The sequence below is a fragment of the Triplophysa rosa genome, linkage group LG5, assembly GCF_024868665.1.
Source record: "Triplophysa rosa linkage group LG5, Trosa_1v2, whole genome shotgun sequence".
NCBI classification, from domain to species: Eukaryota; Metazoa; Chordata; class Actinopteri; order Cypriniformes; family Nemacheilidae; genus Triplophysa; species Triplophysa rosa.
In genome coordinates this window covers 9,283,366-9,304,153 of record NC_079894.1, presented here as the reverse complement: position 1 = coordinate 9,304,153, position 20,788 = coordinate 9,283,366, and the positions used below count along the sequence as shown (strand labels likewise).

Below are 20,788 nucleotides of genomic sequence, written 5' to 3'. Positions count from 1 at the left end.
CTTTACGTTAACAGTAAGCACTTTTGTTCATATAAATTGATTTTTTTTTGCTTGGCTGGAACAAGACATTTTTGAAGCATGCTATTGGAAATCTGCCATCTTTGTTTATGATGCTTCATGGGTGCTTGTTGCTTGCTGTTTTGAAGCAAACACTGTGGCCATAAATTCCTGTGACTATCACTTTTTCCAAAATAAAATAAATAAAATAAAGTGAAGAAGTTAAGTTAAAAATTAAATTAAATTAAATTAAATTAAATTAAATTAAATTAAATTAAATTAAATTAAATTAAATTAAATTAAATTAAATTAAATTAAAGCAAAGCAAATCAAATCAAATTAATAGCAAATATAAAGTCCATCAGCTGTGTGACTTAAAATAAATAATTTTGTAATAAACTTCTACAGATATTCCTTTAACGGCAAGTGCAGGTTACAAAAAAGAACAGAGTTTAGCTGGTTTTTAACATTTTTAAACTCATGTCCTTCAGCTGTTTTGTCAACAGTCTGCCCATTGTCCTGTGGGATTGTATTTAGTTGGCAACTTACTGAATGGCTTACAGAAATGAAAGGAGTTGCTTCATTCATTACACATTTAGTTTTAAATTATCCCTTTGAGGTTTGTGGTTTAAGTATTGTGTTGCCATTGTTCTCCTCTGCAGAAGCATAAAACCATGAGATTTATGATATATATATATATATATATATATATATTTTAGTTTGTTTATAATGTGTACAGAATGGCACCCTAAGGCCATTTTAGGTAAAGCAGAAGTGTTCATCACATAACCAACTTCCTGCAAGCATGCTCTTATTCAGTTTATTTGTAAAAAAAGAAAGAACGTCATGAACCTATAGAAAACCCATCCATCAAGCCAGAGAAGGTGTGGATTTGAAAGAGTGTAGAGCTCATGTTAGGCTGTGATGAAATGTGCTTTTGTTATGTTTGTACATATTATTATTGGACGCTTGATTTAGTTAACGATTAACAAAGTTCTCAAAGTGCCGGAGCAATTACATATTACGTAAATGCTGTTTTGGAAAGGTCAAATAATCAAAACTTTAAGCCCAGAACGAATGTCTGTGCTCAGCTCAGGAGTCTTTCACACCAAATCTGGCACTGCATCCGCGTGAACAGTCTGAACACATAACCTCATGCAATTTTGTGTTGAGCTGCGGCGGTGCCATTAGTCTCAACAGTAGCGCATTCTATTTCAGCCGCATGTTAACACGTCAGATCATTGGCTTTTTATACTTGGGATTTGTAGACAGTTGCGAAGCGTGTTGCGTAAGTATAGGCTACTGTCCACCTACAGTGACTGCGACCCCTCAATGAGCCCAGACTTTCCGCTGCCGATTTACCTCATATGGCAGTTTTTGTCATGCCAGAGGTTGGAGAAAATGTTGAATTTATGTCAATGTTTTTTTAATGATAATCAAAGCCACACTGTGGTAATGCAAGAGGGAGCTACTGAAATTTAAATAGCGGGTCTTCACTCAACATAAATTTTCATATGGAAAAGTTGTATGTCTGGCTCAGTGTGGCTTTCAAGCCCACCAAGGCTTTGGATCAAGAGTCTTTGATTAAGACTAGTTTCTGGACTCAACAGCTGGAAATATAGGCTGCCATCATCCTGCAGATAACTTAAGCAAACACTTAATAAGTTATTGTGTGTCCAGCAGGGATCTGTCACTGTTTTTCTTGGCCTAGACCGAATGAGGACGCGCATGCTGGCCGGGACTGCAGTTGACTTCCGGTCTGTGGCTAGTGTCTAATAATATAACTATTTACAATTTCATTTATGTTAATATTAATATTAATTTATATTATTATTTTATTGTATAATAATTATATTAAATAAACGATACATCAATTTTGTTAAACGTTCATTTTATTAAATAAACAATTTGTTGAATGGGTCCTGTAGCAGGTAAAGAGCAGGTAATGATGGTGATTCATACGTTGTGTTGTGATCACTGTGAAGTAGGTAAAGTAGTTCTGATTGTCATTAATGTGTTAAAATGGTGTTATACTGCAATGTGAAATTACAACAGTGTTATGACTGTAATATTAGAAATTAACAAAATATATTTAAAAAAAAGTTAAACTACTGAATCAATGAAACATAAGGAATCAGTGTATGAAACTAAACAATGGTGACAGTCAACAAAAGAAAGCTTCATGCTGCAATGCATGCTGGGTAACATCATAGTACAAAACTCATTCATGACTCCCAGCATGCATTGCGGTTGATCTGTTTATCTGAATTAGTTTGATAAATGTCACCATTGTTGAGTTTGTATGATGAGTGTTGATGTGTAAGTGTGTTAGTAATCGATTGTGTTTATTTTGTCACAATAATTTAACACTTTTTAATCAGGATACTCGCCTGAATAAAGAAACCTCAATATAATTCATGAAGCAACTCAATTTTATTTCTGCTTGACACTTGTCTTATAAAGCAAATTGCTCAAAATTAACATTTTCAATATATCCCTTTCTATATCAGTACAAAGTGTTATTGATATGCCATCAGAAGCATTGAAAGAGAATTGACTTGATGAAAGTCAAGAGTCAACCCTGATAGCACACATGCATCTGGTTTACGTCTATTTGACGTCTGCATTTACATCTGCAAGACATCTACAATACATCGTTTGCTCATCTGCAATACGTCTCGGAGATGTCTGCTGTCAGACATCATATAGACCTCTAGAAGATGTCTGTAAGATGTTTATGATTTAGAATGGATGTACAACAGCTCTTTCTAAGATGTTTAGCAGATGTTTTTAAGCAGCAGATCTCCAGATCTTTAGCAGACGTATTACAGACGTTCAGACGTCTCCGAGACGTATTGCAGATGAGCAAACTATGTATTTAAGATGTCTTGCAGATGTAAATGCAGACGTCAAATAGACGTAAACCAGATGGATTGTGCTATCTGGGAAGAGCTTAACTAAAACAAACACTCATCACAAAAATGGTGGTGTTGAAATGTCAACATTTTTTAATGATGAAAAATGAATCACTGACAGGCCATGTGGGATTTCGTTACAAAGATAAAGGTTAGGATCGTGTTTTTCCGATAGTTTTATAGCTCACCATGAGCGCATATTAGCATTTTTTGTTGTTTGCCTATAGCATCTTAGAGCGCTTTTCCACCATCGCGGCGAATCGTTCTCGTTGCTTAATCGTTCCACTCCGTGCCGATCCATGCAAGCCGGTATGTAAATGCTTTAAGTTTTCACCGCAGGGCTGAAAACGGAAATTTTTATAATGTAAACACAAACGCGTCGCGCGCGCTAACTTGGTAACACAAGAGACTGAGCTATAACGCCTCTGCGCACATTCATTAGCCCGATTCAACATGGTTAGACAACCGTGCCGAACATTCAGAGCCGAGAACAGTTTGTAATTGTGCCGTGTCGAACCAGGCCCATGTGGAAACATAACTGTAACCATTTCAGACTGTGCTTAGAACGGTTCGGCGCAATGGTGGAAAAGTACTCTCATTCATTGAGCATTTGGACCCGGAAACAGTATATGACCTTCCATATATGGTGGTGCGTGACGTCAGACTAAACAACCGAATAGAAACAGCTGCTATTGTGGCATCTAGTTATTTATATGTATGGTGTGACCTGCCACGGAATGCGTGGCGGAAGAACCCAAGTGCAGGCAGCGGGGATGAAGGGGTTAACGAATACTTTATTTAACAGAAAACAAAACACTGAACAAAGGAAATACCCACGAGGGGGTATCTGACAGAACAAACTAAAATACAAAACTTGAAACCAAAAACTTCCCTCAAGGGGGCAAAACGGGAACTAAAGTCAAAAACAAACACAACTCGCTTTCAGGGACACACAGAGCAAGGCAGGTGCTCGGGGAACAAGCACAACATACGAGACATTGAACACAAGCAACTCAACGAATCCGCACAAGACAGCAAACACACGGGCATTAAATAGGGAGACAGACAAAGGAAGATAACGCGGGGCAGGTGAGGAACACGAGACATGGCAGGAGAGCAATACAGGAAACGAGAGGGGCGGGGCCAATGACGAGAGACGAGAAAGCACATGGAATGTCAAAAGATAAACACCCCATGACTTTCTCACGTTAAACATAAGGGATCTGTCACGATCCTGCCACAAGACTAGAAAATCCTGAACAAGAAGGCAGGACCATGATAGTGACCAATATAAGATCGATATTTAACCTTTTAAAATAATAAAATACATCTTTAAAGTAATAAAAATAACAATAAAAGTGCAAATACGTCAGAATCCATCACAGATTTAAATTTGTATTAACGTTTTTGTCTGGTTGCGGTCATATACGCAGGGCTCTCCATAGAAATGTCACATTCTGAAAGTCCAGTGTGACTACTGCATTACCCATTTGTTTTTAACTGTTACCAAGACAACCATAACTTGCAACGCCTACTAATGACTTCATAGAAAGAGACAGACGACACACAGCCACAGAGTCACTGGTGGTGTGAACGCAGGATGTTTACTGCATTTACAGTATTCACTGTTGTGCATAGCACATTCTGAGTGTGACGTGTGCTGGCTACACACAGTTTGGCAACGCTTGTTGTAAACACTCATTATAACTTGCTTTCTGAAACCTCTAAACCTAGTTTAAACATGCAGCCGTTTTTGTTGGCTCATTTCAGTCTTGCCACTCCACTGCACCGGCACTGCTTATCTTCCATGGTTGTTTTTCATTCATTATTTACACTTGATAGAGTGGAACAACTATAACAACTGCCTTAATTGTGTTTTTCTGAGGCATGGACCTTTAGTTAGCCGAGGAGTTTTATATTACACCATTACAAAGCAGGGAGGTGGACAGTGTCTCTATAAATCTGTGCTCATTAAAAGGCTATGAGAATAAACATCATGCTCATTAGCCAGCTCCAGATCCCATCACGCTTCCCTCCTACAGATTTGAGGCAGATCACTGGGGTCATCTTTTGTGGCTTAAGTCCAGTTCTCTGATGTGGAGGCCTTCATGGTTCAGCGCTGACCCCTGACATGGAGGTACAATGGCTACTGTGTTTGGTTGCCAGTGGGCAACAGCGGCCCGACTTTGACCAGCACCCATGGAGAACAATGAGAAACAGGCAGTGCACCAGATTCTTGACATTTATTCCTCTTTCAGAGTGAAAGAGCTCTTTACTTCCTTTCTGTCCACGCAGCTGACTTCTCTGTCTTTCTCCACTCTCTTTCCCATCAGCTCCTCTGGGATTTAACTGAATCCTGTTGATGGCTTTGCTCTTCTCTGTGGCCCAGCCAATACTGATATTCTTCTCCCTTAGTTGATTTTCCATCTCAGCTGTAGGTGAAGACACGGACAGCTATGACTAAAGCGGAGGGGTCATGCGTGTGAGCGGATCTAGGACAGCAGTCCCAATCAATATTTGTATAGAGGACAAATCACTGATAATGTTATGCGGCCTGTGTGAGTAACAACACAAAGGAATATAAAAATGAAGCAAAAATCACAATTTTATATGATCATGATGGGCACTCAAAATACATTTTCCCCTTTATCAATGATCATTCGAATGATCTTTTCAGGAAAACTGTGGGACTTTGGTGACACATTTAAGCAACTGAATGCAGAACAAAAAAAATCTGTCTTGTCAGTAATTTGTCTTGTGCAATTGTTCACAAAACCCCTCCCATATTGTTGCCATTACAGCAAATTGTATCTCCTATTATAGTGTCATCGCCTGGAAAGCTCAGAACCAGAAGACTGCAAGAATCTCCTGTCCACTGCTAAAAAAATTTGATTTTGGGTGAGGGGTCGACCTAGTGTTGCTTTCGTCAACGAAAATTATGACTAAATATGGTCGTCAACGAACCTTTATCACATGACGAAAACGAGACGAGACGCAACGTAAATGCTGGTCATGTGACGATGACTATAATTAAATGTATAATGCAATATTGTTGACGAATAAAAACGAGACTAAATGTGGCTTACAAAATAAAAACTATGCTAAAATGACTCTTCATTTTCGTTGACCAAAACGAGACGAGACGAAATGTTATAACGTTATTTCGTCTGATGCTTTAACCTAGACGCGGAGCGGAATCCTGTTGTTTAAATGTCATCTGGCTGTTCTGAGTGAATTATGTGCACAGTTTAACATACAACACGAGTGATGGTCGAGGATTTATCTGCGTCTGCACTGTATGAGGATATGAACACATGAACTTCATCTCCACACTTGCTCTGAGAGTTCATTTTACAAGCGTTTACTGTTTGAGTGAAGCTAACAGCAAACACAAAAACTGAAGCGTCTCCCCAAAGACCCGTCAAAATAAAAGTCCCGTTAAATTGAACACTCAGACAAAAAATACTTTAGTGAACTATAGTACTTGCTATTGAAAATTGTAGTGCCCTTGTAGTAAATTGATAAACACTGTATACTATAGTAAAGTTTTTTACTGCAGTTTACTATAGTAAAATACTATAGTATACTACAGTAATTTATGTGGACAAATAACCACTATTGTATAGTAAAAAAGGAAAAACACAAATTAGAAAAATTTAAACAAATTTAGATAGTGTAAAAATTATATGGCCCTAATTTACCCATCTGTATGTAACATGAATGTCTTTTGTCAGTTACCTGCCTTTTCATGATGAACTGCACTTGCATCATTTTTTTTAAATGATGACAACTGACAATTTATACTTGTGCTCCTACTGTTTGGCCTGTACTACCAAACTTTAAACCTCTCTAGCTCCAGTGCTATGTGCAAAGAAAGTCTGCATTAATTTACTGCATTCTGTATGCTACTACAGGGCACTGAGGGCAGTCACTCTTTTCCTGTTGGTTCTTTGCAATGCTGGCAAATGTAACCTTCCAGTTGACTTGCGAAATCACTTCCATTTGTTTTATTAATTTATTAATAAAGGATATTGGAAATAAAATCAGTCTGGGTAATTACAAATACTTTGATTTGAATAGTCACACAGCAAGAAAAAGAAAATTTGTATAGAAAAAAGATGCATCGAGAATCATTTTATCATCACATCGCAGCCCTCTGAATCGTAATAGAATCGCATCATGACGTGCCTAGAGATTCCCACCCCTACCGATGGTCTTAAATTCAAATCAGAGCATCTTCCGTGTCTGGAATGGATGTATTCTTGAGTCTATAAGGTAACAATAATATAATAAGATAACCTTGTTTGAAATGGGTTTGGCTAAAAGAAAATTTTGGTTTCATCTATACTACTAGGTACTTATACTATATTGACTGGGTTAAATAGAATTGCATTACTAAAAAGAGACTAAAATACAATTTTCATTGACTAAAACTAGAGTAAATGTCATCAGTTTTCGTCGACTAAAACTAGACTAAAATGTCATCAGTTTTCGTCGACTAAAACTAGACTAGACTTAAAAGAGTATGAACGTGACTAAAACTAATAAAAACTAAAATGACAGCTTGACACAATGACTAGACTAAAACTAAAATTAAAACAGGCCGCCAAAAACAACACTAGGTCGACCTTGTGGGTCTTCTCACTACGTTCATACTGACAGGAATTCTTTCCAATGAGCTCAGTCTTTAAACTTTTTATTGTTATTTCATTTGCTCGCCATGTGGATTCAAGGGCAACTCTGTTTTGTAGCGTGATACATATTACAATAATTTAAAAGCATCTGATTAGACTCAGACACACCAAACAAACCAAATGTTTTAGATTCGGGGACCAATTGTAAAAGCTGTATGCCATTGAAATACTCTTAGCGATTTAACCCTTTAAAATGTGATTAACTACTAAACTAAATATGGAAGGTATGGATTTGCTGTACGTCTATATGATCTGTGTATGTCAGTGTTGCCCACACATATTGTCTTATGTCCCCACAAAGCCTCAAGGCTGAAGTATTCTTTCATCTATACCAAACCTTATATGTGTTCAAGTCTTAAAAAGAATAAAGCATTTACAACAAAAACTCATGAGATAAATAGCAATAACACACTTTAACCCTTTGAACTCCCTAATGTAAGTTACAACCTTTATTTTATAGGACTAACTGTAAAAATGTTTCCAAGTACCCTGGAACCTGAGTCAATACCCCCTGAGGTGAACTATATGTAGTATGGTTGGGAATCACTGGTGTGAATGTTATCATATTACTAAAAGTCTGTCTGAAAACATAATAATACAACATACCAAACCACAGTGTATGCCCGCAAATCCAGAATTGTACATTGAACTTGTCAGTCAGTTTTAATGGTAACAAACAATTTGTATGTGGTTTGACATATTTTAGGAAACCTAATGTATTTTTTGGTTAGAGTTCAAGAAAGGGAGTATACCTTTTGAGAGCTAGTTACACAGTTGTGTAAAAACATCCAAACAAATATAGATACGAATCAAGATATTACAGAATTTCTCAAATGTATTACAGAAATGTTTATATAGTAAGGGAGAAGGTTCATGTTAAAAACGCGTCTCCTCAGGGACAGACTGCAACAGTCCATTTGGGAGAGAGACAGTGTTGTTTCTAAAATAACAGACACGCTATTAGACAGGTATTGGATGAAACTGGCTTTAGTCCTTAAAGACTTAAAGATGGTTTTGTTCCATAATGAATAGTAGAAGAGTGTACAATTTGTTTGCTTTGTATACTTAAACAGAACTATTTTCCAAATTACACAAATGTGTTACTCCTCCAAGCATTTTTATGTTGCATGTGACCTCAGTTACATGCAAGATTATAGAAAGATTTGGCGTTTTGGCATGTACTTGGTCTATGATATGCTGTGAAGATATGGAGTTGAAATGATGCAGAGGGGCTATAACATGCAGAGATGAGGACTCTCTCTATCAAGACCATGGACTAAAAATCAAGCATGGCTTGCACCATGTAAATGTAATGTAAAAGCATGGCATGCACCTAAACCTTCATGTTCCTTACTCTCACAAATGTCTTCTATGATAACTGAAGCCTGAAGGACAAGCAGGCTCAACTGCACTTAACAGCCCCATTAACTTTAAATGTATCTGCACACCTTGTCAGGTGCCCGTTTGACTGCACAGTCTTTGTTGTCTGTCTGTAGAAACAGACAGCCAAAGAGTATAAAAATAACCACGAATGGATAGTTACATAAGCGTGTCTCTCTTCTTTTCTAGTTTCTTTTGATCATTAAAAAGTTCAATGAAAAGTAGGCTCAGATCATTTTGGACTTCATTATATAACACATCAAAGTATATGTGTGGAAAGCAATCCAAGCGTCTAAAGCATTCAAATTGGCTTTACAAATAAATACAAATCAAAAGTTTTTACATGACTTGAACGCATTAAAAGAAGAGTTGAAGTGACTTGTAAAGCAATTTGTTTGTAAAAATGAAGGAAATATTTTAAAATGATGGATCCTAAAATGTTTTCCATACAGAACATAACACAATAGCTGATGTAGATCACAATATGTGTGTTAAAAATAAAGAGGCAAAAAATCGAAATCTATCTATCTATTAGAGATGAGAGGACGGTAAGTTTAGTGTCAGCGTTTATAAATTCCCGCCCCAGTGTGTGTATGCGTGTGTATGCGTGTGAGGAACTGCCCAGTCCGCGCGCGCTGTGGCTCCGCTCATTTTGCACTGGCTGCTGACAGAAAGCAGACGTGACGCTGTTACTCCACGACACATTACACACCGAACTATCGCTTTGGATATCGGACTGTCCTTAAATCCCAGATGACACGCCTTCAACCCGGAGCGAGACGGTACGTGTTCGTCGACGTATCGAGCCTTTGACCGTTTACGATTCTTACGTTTCACGTTTGCGTAGAAGTTGCGCGTGATTGTCACATAACGCGTCTTTCTGACTGAAAAAGAGGGGCTTAAGTTCAAAATTGAGTTTATTGTTAAAGTTGCGGTTCGAGGAAAATCCCATTTCGCTGTTTGTAAGCTGATATTGGGCAGTGTTGTGAGTTTCATACACAGTGTTTGGACTGGAGCGTGACTTAACGTTACCGCATTGACTGTTACACCGTATCATGCATTTGTTTGTAAACGCACTGCGTTGTATGCTTTCTTTTGAGTGAATTTAAACGGCACTTTATATAATTATGTTATTTGTAGCTTTCCTGGTGTACTTTGTTTGTCAGTTTCACTAAAGTGGACCAATGATTTATTAGATTGAATGAGTTTAAATGCTGCCTTTCATGTTGTATATCCTCACAGGCATGGTGCTGTAAAACAACATTTATACATTACTTGATCATTCAAAACTTAACGGTTTTGCTTTAATTCAAGCTTTCAGACAGTTCAATTAAATGCTCAATTTGACTGAGGTGGTGTTTAACTCATCCTTGGGTAGGAACTGGCACAGCGCATGTGTCCTGTGCATCTTGGAAAGATCAGATCTCTGTCATGATGTCTTTATAAATATCTCGGTGGGGTCTCGCCGCTGTGGGTGTAATTGGGCATCCCGCCTGCACTAAATGCATGCTTGTCCTGCTTGAGAGCAACCTTGAGCTGTGCTCTGTTCTTTGTCACTAGCCTGATAACTTCACAGATACTGAGACGGCTGGCCAGTCTCGGGATCGTTTCCTCTCTAATTAGCCCAAAATAGCACCGGATCACAGCTACGGGATCTCTTACATTAATCACTCGCTGAGTGCCGGGATTGATCGTTCTGGGTCAATCACAGCCTGTTGTCTCTAACATGTTTTCTTCCCCTCTTGGACACATTACGGCGACTGAATTATTCAGTGGCACCAATATGTGAAAAATGTGCTTCCTAAATGTGCATCCCGAGAGTGAAATCATTTGGCAGCTGGTTCGATTACTCCCCACACATCCAGACTGCACGGGCTTGGTTGGCTGCCAACGTGCCACAGTGGAGTGTATTGGTAAGACTTTGGTCAGCTGTGGTTTGCTTCTCTTCCCATTGTACCCCATCCTGCCCTGGCTCGCTATTGACTGGAACTCATTAAACTCCGTGTGGAGGTTAGGAATGAACCACTGACCCTTAGAATGAGACTTTTTTTGGACATGCCATATGTGTGTGGCCCACAGAAAAGTGTGTTTTCAGACCAGCCGAGATGCTTGTATAAAGGCCATATGAAGAGACAGTCAGCAAGGACTGAACACATAGGCTAAAAATATAAATGATGTAATAAAGGAATATTCAAAATTTTGCAAATCAGATATTTAAAACCTAGTTCTGGCATCGTTTTGTATACAAACGGTTCTCTATGCAGCTTGTGCATGCAGCATTACACACACTCCCAATGAATTGCACATAGCAATTTTAGAGGCATACAATTATGCTAGCGCAGTCTATATACCCCCTGTCCTTGTTTAAGTTGAGCAAAGCAAACCTGGTAATTTTTGCAACCATTTGGTGGCCCAGACAGTCTATTTCTGGGTTGCCAGATTAGACAACATTTGAGTAAAGTCAGCGCTGTTATATGAATAACAAGCACGCTGGATTTATAAAGGGTTGTTTGAAAAGAATGTTAACAGCCCCCAGTCAGAGTATGTATCGGAAGTAATCCGTCACTGAATGGAAGCTCTGCTATACTGTTGCCTGCTGTAGATTTGAACGGTTGTCCCACCATGTGCGGGACACGAAATGACAGCTGGACTCTCAAGTAGCTTTCATGGAGGCCACACCTGCACAAGATCTTCAGAAAGAGCAGACAGCCCTGACCATCTCATGAACCCCTCAAATTTAACAGCCTGTTAGCTCCTACCACATATGGAGAATAGATAGAATCGATAGTTTGAAACTGAACTTGTAGTTGTAGGAATAAAAAAGCAATATTTGGATGAGTCGTACTTGTGTACATACGTTGTAGAGTTTTTTTTAATCAAAGTTAACAGGTGATATTTGTTGCTCATTCATTTTTTCCCCAATGTCATCGTGTACCTCCTTCCATTATGAGCATCTGTAATGGTATGTTATAGGATTACAACACAACTTGTGTTTACAAACCAGAAAGGCTTGGTAAGCACAGAAAATTTAAATGAAATACGTTTACAATGCCAGGTTCACCCAGGATAGTCCATTTATTGTATGCATGTTGTCTATGTTGATTGAAGAGATCACCTCAGGAAGGTTTATATCGCCAAAAACAGCCTTTTCCACCACGGTGCAACATTAAGAAAACCCTCAGGCAAGCGGACGAAGATTGTGATCTCTCTCCATCATTTATCACTTGCTTTCTCAACTTGTCTTCTCTTCCATTCTAAGCTCAGGTATTTCCATGCCACAATGTTTCTCAAACATTATAGATTTTATTTAGCAAACTTCAGCATCGCTGTAGGGAGAGGATTCCCTAGAAACCTTCTGAATATAGTTTAATTTAGATGCAAAAACGTTCATGTTGTGTGAGGCCCATCTCCTCGCGCAGTTATTTCCATACAAAACCCTGCTGTCTGTGCCCTGAATAAAACTAGCAGCTCACGACTTGTGTGTGCGCGGTGCAGACTCACTGCTATTGGAGATCTGAGGCTTGCGGAATAAGATGTGACAGCTCCCTGGTGATGCCCAGTGGAATAGTGGGGTTATGATCAAAATCGCTCGGAAACCATAACAACAGATCTTAGCAAATCTCAGACATTATTACGTATCTTGCCATACGTAATGCTGAAGCTAGGTACACCATGGCAGAGAAGGATTTGAAAGTGTATTCTTTTGTGTGAAGGGAGTTGTTTTGAATGCTCTATATTTCTAAGGGCCAAGGTTCAATTCCCACAGTTCTTTATAGACTTGTGCCTCTTTGGAGATTCATGTGGCGCCATTCAGAAAAGAGGTTAATGCTGGTTAAGTTTGTGTCCTGGTTTGTCAGAAGGCAGTGTTGTGTTTTTTGATTGGAGTTTTTCCATCATTTCAGCCTTAGCAAGGGAGGGTGAAATGCCTGCTTGGGGCGGAAAAAATGAACAGTCCAGGGTGATTGTCACTGAATCACACTTTACACACACTAAATGAAGTACAAGGGCAAGTAAACAAAATAATTTAGTCCATTTTTTTGTGATTGTACTTTTGTGCTACAATGCAAGCCAAATCTCAGGCTGTGTTCCTATGATGTGATCTGTTCATTATTTATGACCCTTTTTATTTAGGATGTACTCTCTTACGATTTTTTGTGTATAGACATTTCTCAGCTGCTTTCACAGGATGTGGTAACTCCCTCTCATAACTCCTATTGGGCAGCTTGCTGAAGCTCTAAAGCCCTTTTCACACCGACAGCAACGTCCAGTAACATATAATTCACACGCCAGATATCATTCTTTTCCTTTTGTATATCAAAGTTTGCGATTTCCGGTGACATGAGTGACTGCAACTTTTGGTGATCCAATGTGGATGTGTTAAAGGTCCAGTGTATGAGATTTAGCGGAATCTAGCAGTGAGGTTGCGAGTTGCAACCAACAGCTCTTCTTTGCCACAGGAAGTTAACGTATTTACGAAGCGCGTTCTGTAGAGCAGTTTGTCCATTTAGGGCTACTGTAGAAACAACATGGCAAATTTCATGCAAGGGGACCCGGGGTGTATGTATATAGAAATAGCTCATTCTAAGGTAATAAAAAACATAACACTTCATTATGTAAGGTCTTTATACACCTCTGAAAAAACATAGTTATGTATATTATATTGCATTTCTGTCAATAGATCCTCCAACAAATTACACGTTGACATTTATCAGTATTATTTAGGGAATTCACTGTTTTATATTCTTGCCCATATAGACAGATCGAGTTAGAAATTGTTGGTATTCTGAATAAGTTTTAGTCATGCATTTGATGATATTCAATCAACTGTTCATCATATGATATATTAAACTCTGCTGGCTTAGTATACACTACAAATAGCTTCCCTGCAGAATGTTCATTTGTACTGGAAAGAAAAGAATGTTAAAGGCTAGCAGTACAGTAATCTGGTGACCTCTGATAAAAATGCCTTTGTCTGTTCAAGCATTCAGATTGCATGGCAGGTGAGGAGAAATCTGAAAACTGCTCCCTCCAATTTATTTAAAACTCAGCCATTGCCATAGTAACTATAAATCTATAAGTGGAGAGCAGTTTTTCTGTGGTTAAGATTTTCTCTTTTGAGGTAATGCAAGATGTTTAAGAGGCGTGAGGAAGCTGATATGTAAAAGTGTGTGCCGCAGGTTTAAGAGCAGCTAATGAGCAGGTGAGTGTTTTCCACTGTGCTTTAGCAGACTGAGAGTAGACGTGCATAAATTATGTTTAATAGATATAATCTGAGTTTGTGAATAGCAGTCAGTTTGTGTTTGGTGGTACAAATGTTGATCGTCTGTAGTTCAATTAGGCGCAATCCATGGATTACTGGTTTACAAATCACTTGCAAGGTTGAACTTTTATCACTTGGGATCAGATTGTTTATGTATATCTGAGAAGAAATGTGAACCAGAATTCTTTGGTGCTGTACGAATGATTGTGACATAATGGATGACATAAACCATACATGCCTTATCTTGTGTGCAAGATGGTGATGCACATCAATAAGACAATGGAAATCATTGTGTTTTCCAGTGTAGTTCCACAGCTGAATTATCCCTCATTCCTCCAGATGAAATAGCTGTGATCAAGATCCCTATGCCCAGTGTGATGGGTGGTCATTTCCAAAAGGCCATGTCACTATTTTGCACTTGATGCCCATCACAAAACTGTCCTTTAAACTTTCTTCAATCCTTCCGCAGTAATCTAATCCTGAGCCTGGGTTCCTTCTGATACAAAGCAATACCAAACAAGGGGTTGGGGGCTCTTTAAGGGGTTCCTCGCTGCAGGTCTTTCTCATAAAGAGCGTATTATGCACAGTTCTGGAGCAGAGCCCATTGCCTGAGATCCCTCATGCTCACAGCGGGATGTGTTTCCTCAGGGCAGCACTGGTGTCACTGCACAGCCCTGTAGCGTGCGGTATGCAGCGTAATGAGCAAATGTCCAATCTGCTGGCCAATCTGTGTCCTCCGTCGCAACACTGTTCTCTTTTGTGTTGTCCACTCAGCCGTGGAGGCAAAGAGATTCTTCCAGTGCCAGGAGCGCTGCCAAGAGTTCCACAGGAAACGTAGAAAGGAAAGAGGGCAAAATGGAGTGAAAAAGAGAACAAAGCTATTGTGTGGATTAGTTGTGTGCCTCTCTTATTGCCTTATATGAATGACAGTCTTAGAACCTTGTAGGGTTATATTTGTCTGTGTTAAATGTTTTATGGCAGGCGTTGCCTCTACTGTGGCATGATGTTATTGTGGGTACGACGTTGAGATAAATTAGGATTTTGAACTTTACTGTGGCGATGAAAATGTGAACGGATAGAAAGCCAGCAAATGATCCTCTCTTTTAATTATGGAAACCAGCAGAGGGGTGAGGCCATGGGAACGGCAAGCATGTGGAATAGTAATACCAGAGGGTTGCCGCCCCACTCCCCTGTTTATTTTCTTTCTAAACGTCATTACCACAACAGAACACAATGACCGGTGGATCCTGAACTGTTTAGCACATGCAGGGGATTTTTAGTGCCTACTTCAGAATATGACCTGGTTTCCAAACCTTCTTGACTCTCTTCATCTGCAGAAAGAAGATATTTTGAAAAATGTTGGTAACCAAACAATACTGGACCCCATTGACTTCCATTTGTATGGACACAAAACCACATTTATCAAAATAACATCTTTTGTGTAAATGATTTAATAAAGTATTAAATGTGATGGTGTACATTGTTGTTGTTTAGATGGATCCGGCAGCTGTGAGTCAGATTGGGGTCGAAGTGGGTGGCTCCACCCCAACACTTCAGGGGGAAGGTGCTCACTATGCATTCGTTCCCTCTTTCTCCAGCCTAATGGCTCCATTGCTCAGTCGGGAAACATAGAGAGAAAGCAGAGATCGTAAATCAGACCTGTCCCTAAGGGAAAAAAGAGAGAGGGCCGAAAACATGCTTTAAAACGCTTTGGCACGTCCCATAAATGCAGAGCTTGCTGATGTTGTTTATGAATGCTACCTGATGGGTCTGATACCATGCTGGTCAGTCTGTTGTGGTTCATTGATTGCGATTTGTCTTTTTGGATAAAAAGTGGATGTTGGATCTTAGACTGAGGCCATGTTGAGGTGGTTCGTGGGCGTCAAGATTTTCAGGGTGCCTGTGATCCATTCTGCCTCGCAGGCTGATGTGCATAATTTCAGAGCATGTACAACCGGTAATGGCACCCCTGTGGACCGTGCAAGACCTACATATATGAAGACAGATAGGTCAAAACTATAGGATTTGTAGACTAGTCTTGGTATTGTGAAAGAAAGAGATTGGAGTGTTCTGGAAAATTCTTTGCAATGTTCTATTAATATCCCTTGACATTTTTCAGAAAACATTTATTATTACAAGCCATCAGGGATTAGCAATTCTCGGAGGACTGCTGTTGAATACTGATGTATTTCCTGTATGAAAGTCAATGCTGGGTTTCTTGTTGAATTCTAAATGCAAAATGAAACCTCAATAGATTAAAATCTGCAGCACCTTTTGCTGTAAGATTATAGGACAGAATTTCTTTGTCTGCAGGGAATAAACTCTGAGCTCAGGCATTGTTTTTTGGAAAGATCTTAATTATTGTTCCCTGGAAAACACCCTGATTATAGGTGTGGTTCCTAGTATGGAACAGACTGTAACAAGGTTGCAACATGTCTACATGACTGTAATATCAATGCTAGGCTGTATATGTAGTATTGTATTGGATCATGGAACGCACTTCCATATTATGGCAAAAATACTTCTATTTATGATATGCATTTTTCAAATGACCTTTGAGCCACATGTGGCCAAACGTGATTAGTATTTAGCAGCTAGTGTTCTCTTTTCACCCTATTTATTCTGCTGGATTACTCAAACACAATGACACATTTCCTTCAAGCTGCGTTTAAGTAGTTTCCATGGCTACATATGCTCTTGCAGCTGGATGGGCAAAGTGAGCAGACTGCATGGAAGGTGGCGTGCTCCCAAGCCCCCTCCTCCTCTCGCTCTCTCCCCGAAGGACTTGTTTTGGCGGAGTAGAGAGGGATTTTCTGGGAGGCTTGTACTTCAACTAAGAGTAGAGGAAGTTTGATTGAACAGATGTTGTAACCTAGCACAGGTGTGGCCTTACTGGTGTGGACTGGCTACTGAAGCTGAATTGGAGAGAGAGAGAGAGAGAGAGAGTAAAAGCATCTACAGGCATAGGGTGCTATTGAGAGTTGAGATGTTACTGTGAAAATCAAAGATAGGAGATTTCTTGCTGATGTTTTGGTCAGGACTCCTTTGGGAGATGCATCAAGGGCCTGTAATGTTTACTTGATAAGACAATGTATGTATTTGTTGTTGCGCTATGTGTTGTCTTTCGTTAGCTTTTTTAAATCTCGAAAAGGTATTAAGATAAAGGATAGGGATGCACCGATATGTAAATTTTGGCCGATAACGATAACCGATAATTCTTTAACATTGGAAGCCGATAACTAGTGGCCGATATACAGCATCTAAATATTAAAATAAATTCCCTAAGACTGAAACAAAAGGCAAAAAGGGGACAACTGCTTTTATTTGAAAACATTCACCGCGGATAACAAGTTAACCATTAGTTTTCTTGTTTCCCCTGAAAATCATGTACCAAGCCTACTTTACACCAGGTAACTTTTCTTTAACCTTCAAACTTTTCTGGTATATTTAATAAACAAATTATAGATGTTCTTCCAGAAAAATGTTTTCAATAGCCACATGTCTAACAGGTCTCAAGACAGAAAGCATTCAGACAGCAGTCTGATTCAAGCAATATGCTTTTGTTCCTATAATTTACACATTCATAAATACTGTATCTACATCATCAATGTTTTGATAATAGCAATAAGGGAATGTTCACGACAGAAAGACGGTACTGTACTGTATTTTAATTGTGAACAGTGCAGATGAAGTAGTTTCACCAGAGGAAATGATTTAAGATTTATAGGCTTTAATATATCGGCATAAATGTTATTATTGGCAGTTACGATAACATTAAAAATGACCATTTAACGGCCGATACCAATATGGTGGATAATTTATCGTGCATCCCTAAAAGGAACGCTTTAAAGCTGAAGTGTTTGTTTGATGTTAAAATACTTTCTTCTATTTCAGTCTAATGTGAATCAGGTAAGGCATTCATAGGTTGATTCCCCCAAAAAGTATAAATGCTGTAGCTCTGGAATATCAGACAGGTTTGGAATGACATGAACTATATGAAGGAAATTTAGTTTTTGTGTGAACCAGCCCTTTGAAAAAAAATAAAAAAGTGGCACAGTTGCAGTACATTTCTTGATAGATTGAGCTATGTTGAAATCAAAATTTCTGTCTGATTCTGTAATGCTTCTGTTTACTGGTCTCACTTCAGACGTGTAAATATGAAGACTTTGTTCTGGATTAACACCCAGTAATAATAAATTCTGCTATGGTTCCTCCCAGGGTGGGACAGTAATGGGTGTAAATTGTAAATGTGTGTATCCCTCCTTTCGTATAAAAACAACTTTCTTGTAAGAGCTTGTTATGAAGGGTGTATAAAAGATTGAGCCTCATTATGTTTTTGTTTATTTTAGGGCATGAGAGGTTACATTGCACTTCTTGTTCATCTAGCAAAGGTCTGACCAAGTCTTAAACTGTTAAAATGATCAGATTGCATGGGTAATTGTTGGTAAAAGTCAAGCTTGCCATGGAGAAAACGGCCTGTGTCATTGTTTGTTTTTGCCTGTTGTTTTAAATGGTTGTTATACCATATGCATCTGCCAAACTAGGTCCTATCACGCAGCATGTTAAAATGGGACATTTATATTTGCATGTTTACTTCGGGGTCAGGTCAACACTGAGCTCATCTGAAGGTTTCCAAAAATACAGAACCTAAATAGCCTCAACTTCTCTGAGGTTACAAGTTCAGTAGCTGCTCAAATAGACTGATACGTCCAACATTCAGTAAACATTCTCTCAACACTTGTTAGAAACATGTCCTGGTCATATTTCCCCCTACAATAAGAATTAAACTGATTATTAGAGGTAGTTAAAATAATAATTTTACTTAAAAATGTAACAGATATATTTGTGAATAAAACCAGTGTATTGTAGAAATAGTAGGCCTATGTGCTTGAACATACGTCATGCGCAAGCAAGAATGTTTTAGTGAGATTGTTCAATGTATACATTATGAAAATGCTAACAAACCTCTAAAATGATAATGGTAAAATGATAAATAAAGGTTAAAGGTTTAGGAGTGGACATTGGTCTGGTCAGTTGTCTGACAGTGATGTACTAGCCAAAGGTCCAAAGGCCAAGAAAAACAATCCTTCAAAGCTCTAAAATTTTGATGCTGGCCAAGAAAAATATATCATGGAGCATAGAAGTTTTGCACCTACTCAATCATGATCTTTTTTCTTTTTCGAGTCAACGCACAAGCCATGGCCTGTGCTGTCCCATTGGGCAATGCATGTGCATTGAAACTCACATTGATACATACTAATTTCGGGCAGGCGGGATTTGCAAACAGCTAAATATATCAGCTTTGCATGATGAAGCGAACATTAAATGTGGCCATGGAGTGCTTCCAAAAGCCGCTGATTATTTTTTAGGCAGTTTTGGAACACATCTACCCAGTCTTGACACAAACTGTAATGATGTCATGAATCAATTTGCCAAGTGATTAATTTTACTGTCCTTCAGTGCTACAGAAACTGAAAATCTATAAAGGAAAAGTTTTTTCAAAAATGGAAAGTTTTCTGCAGAAATGTAGTTACTAATGTGTAACCGTGCTCATCACTTATTCGTTATTCAACTAATAATGTCTTTTATTAATATTTTTTAAGGCAGTGCCCCACTGGCCAACTCAAAACTGTTTAATTTTTCAATAAGTAATAGGATTTTACACAAAAATTGTAATGCAATTAATATAGTAACTTGCTCCTTTGAATATGTGTTTGTCCCTTATTGCTTACCGTAGAACCTGCATGTTAATTGATTTGTTCTTTGAACTAGGGCTGTGATGGTGGCCGTGACAACCGCACCACTGCGGTGGTAAAGTGCCATGACGGTGGTGAACTGCCACCGGCGGTAGTGCACGTCATTTGTGACAAATATAAGTGTAATAAAAATGACAGTTGCGATAAGGATTGGTATTTGTAGCCTTTCAGTTGTGGATGTTTTTATTTAAAAGATTTTACATTAACACAGAAATTATTGGCATACGTTACCGTTGGTGCGTTCAAGCACGGGCCTGCGCGGCAAAACCCAGGTTATTCTGTGGGTTTGCATTGGATCTTGTTTTGAAATGAACCGTTACATAAAATCAAAACCAGCTATGACCTGCTTGTTTGGCGTCGGAACGTGCGCAGGTTGCCGCGGTTGCAGAGAAACATCTATTCATTTGCGCTCTGAGCACATCTTCTGAACGCGCATTTAGTGCAGCTGTACACATCTTAATCTGAACAGTGTCAACATGTTAGTTTCCCATCAATGAGTAGTAAAAAGTAACTTTTTTATGGCAATCTGAATACGAAAGCTAAGGTAGGTTTAAATGGTTTGTTTCAAATGGAATTGTTAAGGACTGCAAGTGTTAATACGCCACAACTCAAGTTGTCACTGCAAAAAGAGCTTTTTTATTTCATATTTAACTTTATTTAAGTTTTCATTATTTACTTATGTTTATTTAAATGTTGCTGCTGTGCTGTGTGCCGTTTCACTGATGGATTTGTGCATTAAACATGGACATTTGCGCATGGACATCGACATTTGTGCATTAAACATCA

The 20,788-nt window shown here is 38.7% G+C and overlaps 1 protein-coding gene across 2 annotated transcripts in view; it reads left to right on the top strand.

Moving 5' to 3' along the window:
* The first annotated feature begins 9,601 nt into the window (after positions 1-9,601).
* Positions 9,602-20,788, top strand: part of ppp2r3a (protein phosphatase 2, regulatory subunit B'', alpha) — a 79,772-nt gene continuing 68,585 nt past the window's right edge. For both annotated transcript variants that reach the window (XM_057334052.1, XM_057334051.1), the window contains exon 1: positions 9,602-9,768. The gene's annotated coding sequence lies outside the window, so the exon portion shown is untranslated. The remainder of the gene's footprint in view (positions 9,769-20,788) is intronic.